This window comes from Gorilla gorilla, chromosome 9 (genome assembly GCF_029281585.2).
Source record: "Gorilla gorilla gorilla isolate KB3781 chromosome 9, NHGRI_mGorGor1-v2.1_pri, whole genome shotgun sequence".
Taxonomy (NCBI): domain Eukaryota; kingdom Metazoa; phylum Chordata; class Mammalia; order Primates; family Hominidae; genus Gorilla; species Gorilla gorilla.
Window position 1 is genome coordinate 62,963,529 of NC_073233.2, and position 3,548 is coordinate 62,967,076.

Below are 3,548 nucleotides of genomic sequence, written 5' to 3' on the forward strand. Positions count from 1 at the left end.
GCCTGTTGTGGGGTGGGGGGAGGGGGTAGGGATAGCATTAGGAGATATACCTAATGTTAAATGACCAGTTAATCGGTGCAGCACACCAATATGGCACATGTATACATATGTAACAAACCTGCACATTGTGCACATGTACCCTAAAACTTAAAGTATAATAAAAAAAGGAAAAAAAATTGAGACCAAAAAAAGAGTTTATTACCACCACGAGAGAGTTATTTTCTTGAGAATGAGAACTTGTTGCCTATTCAGCATAGCTGACTTCCGTACCAAGAAAAATGTTTTAAATAAGAAGTTATGAAATGTATGAATGGCTGTTGGCACTTTAACTCTTCTTGTGTATAGAATATTCACTAAAACCTAGAGTTAGAGGCATTTACCTGTGCTGAAACTAAAAACCTTTGAGGAGAAATAGAATTGTCAAGGGAAGATGGGCTCTTCGGGTGAAGAACTCAATAGAGACTTACTAATTTTTTTTTTTTTTTTTGCATGTAAATCACTATTGAGGCTACAACAATGAAGATGTGCTCTGTGACACAATGGATGTAATCATATTCCTGCTCATGATTTCATTACAGGTTCTGTTCTCCTGAGCTCTCATCTCTGATACAAGCCTGAAAGAAAAGTAAATGAGACAGAATAAAAATAATACAGAATTTGTCCTCGGGCTTCTCTCAGGATCCTGATGTGCAAAATGCATTATTTGTCATGTTTTACTCACATACTTGGTGACAACGGTGGGGAATCTGCTCATTGTGGTGACTATTATTGCCAGCCCTTCCTTGGGCTCCCCAGTGTATTTCTGCCTTGCCTGTCTGTCATTTATAGATGCTGCATATTCCACTACCATTTCTCCCAAACTGATTGTAGAGTTACTCATTGATAAAAAGACTATTTCCTTCCGAGCTTGCATGGGCCAGCTATTTATAGAACACTTGTTTGGTGGAACTGAGATCTTTCTTCTGATGGTGATGGCCTGTGATCGCTATGTGGCCATCTGTAAGCCACTGCACTATTTGACCATCATGAATCGACAGGTTTGCATCCTTCTGTTGGTGTTGGCTGTGACAGGAGGTTTTGTACATTCTATGTTTCAAATTGTTGTTGTGTACAATCTCCCTTTCTCTGGCCCCAATGTCATTGACTGTGGGGAAAAGAAAGAGAGATCAGATTGTTACTGTGTCTGTGTAGAAAGAAGTAGATATAAGAGACTCCATTTTGTTCTGTACTAAGAAAAATCCTTCTGCCTTGAGATGCTGTTAATCTATAACCTTACCCCCAACCCCGTGCTCTCTGAAACATGTGCTGTGTCAACTCAGGGTTAAATGGATTAAGGGCTGTACAAGATGTGCTTTGTTAAACAGATGCTTGAAGGCAGCATGCTTGTTAAGAGTCATCACCACTCCCTAATCTCAAGTACCCAGGGACACAAACACTGTGGAAGGCCACAGGGACTTCTGCCTAGGAAAGCCAGGAATTGTCCAAGGTTTCTCCCCATGTGATAGTCTGAAATATGGCCTCCTGGGAAGGGAAAGACCTGACCATCCCACAGCCCAACACCCATAAAGGGTCTGTGCTGAGGAGGATTAGTATAAGATGAAGGAATGCTTCTTTGCAGTTGAGACAAGAGGAAGGCATCTGTCTCCTGCCCGTCCCTGGGCAATGGAATGTCTCGGTATAAAACCCAATTGTATATTCCATCTACTGAGAAAACTGCCTGAGGGAAAACTGCCTTAGGGCTGGAGGTGGGACATGTGGGCAACAATACTGCTCTGTAAGGCATTGAAATGCTTATGTGTATGCATATCTAAAGCACAGCACTTAATTCTTTACTTTGTCTATGATGCAGATACCTTTGTTCACGTGTTTATCTGCTGACCTCCTCTCCACTATTATCCTATGACCCTGACACATCCCCCTCTCTGAGAAACACCCAAGAATGATCAATAAATACTAAGGGAATTCAGAGGCCGGTGGGATCCTCCCTATGCTGAACGCTGGTCCCCTGGGTCCCCTTATTTCTTTCTCTATACTTTGTCTCTGTGTCTTTTTCTTTTCCAAGTCTCTCGTTCCACCTAACGAGAAACACCCACAGGTATGGAGGGGCAACCTATCCCTTCAATTGACCACTTTGTCTGTGAAATGTACCCATTATTGGAACTGGCGTTCACTGATACCTACTTTATAGGCCTCACTGTTGTTGTCAATGGTGGAGCAATGTGTATGGTCATCTTCACCGTTCTACTAATATCCTACGGAATCATCCTAAACTCTCTTAAAACTTATAGTCAGGAAGGGAGGTGTAAAGCCCTGTCTACCTGCAGCTCCCACATAAACGTAGTTGTCTTCTTTTTTGTTCCCTGTATTTTCATATATGTTAGACCTGTTTCAACCTTTCCTATTGATAAATTCATGACTGTGTTTTATACAGTTATCACACCCATGTTGAATCCTTTAATATACACGTTGAGAAATTCAGAGATGAGAAACTCTATAGAAAATCTCTTGTGTAAAAAGCTATCTGTAGTTAGAATAAGAGTGTCCCTCCTCATGTAGATAAGGAGGTGTGTAGACAAGGTCTTCCCAGTGTGATTTCCTCCACATGCCCATCACAGAATGGAGATTCAAAGGAATATGTTAGCAAAATAGTTGCTCCTGTTCAGAAGGGAAGGCTATGGTGCTGCCTTTAGTGTAATTTATTTAAAGACTTTGTAGAATATACAAGCACAATACTCACAAATATCTTTGAAACTTGCCCTTCTCAGACTTGGGCTGAAACTCTATGTTAGTTCAGTAAGATAATACTCTTAACAATCTTAGAATTATATTGGTTTAGTTTAAATCGCTTAGGAGACATACTATTAAAGTTTTCTGAAGTCTTTCAAAGTGGCTTTTCCACAACTTTGAAATAACATTTATCTTTGTGACCTTTCTTACTTTTAGAGTACTTATCGCTTTGCAGAGACTGGAAAGTGAAACCAGTTTTCTCTTTGAAACCAGGAAGTTCTGGCTATTTTATGCTTCTTGTAAATTCTGTCTGAAAAGGTAAAAGTTAATCTTTTAAGTAATTATAAAATATATCCATGACTTATTATAAGACACAATGCTACAAGAAACAGTTGTAACTTTCAATATTCTATTTGGAAATTTTACCCAAATCTGCTTATTCACGTAAGTACATTTTTTATTTTCTCCGTTAGTGTAGGTGACAGAATCACTAAATTTTTTCGGCAGTACATAGCGACTCACTTTTCTCACACCTTCCGGAACAGTTACGTCTGTCTTTTCAGCCTTTACGGACAATATCCTGGAGGCCCCTATTTTTGGGCACTAAAGCCAATGTCATATGCTTTAAAGTGTTGTTATGGAAACACCACACCTTGAGTGCCACTTTTTATTCTGGTCCTGTTTTCATGAATGGTGCAGGGCTCCACAGTTTTGTGAGTTAAAACAACCACCATTTCACTTTGGGAGGCTGAGGAAGGTGGATCATGAGGTCAGGAGATTGAGACCATCCTGGCCAACACAGTGAAACCCCGTCTCTACTA

At 40.2% G+C, this 3,548-nt stretch overlaps 1 pseudogene; it reads left to right on the forward strand.

The window, feature by feature from the left end:
- The first annotated feature begins 629 nt into the window (after positions 1-629).
- On the forward strand, positions 630-2,556 carry LOC109028787 (olfactory receptor 4A5-like; annotated as a pseudogene).
- Positions 2,557-3,548: the final 992 nt, after the last annotated feature.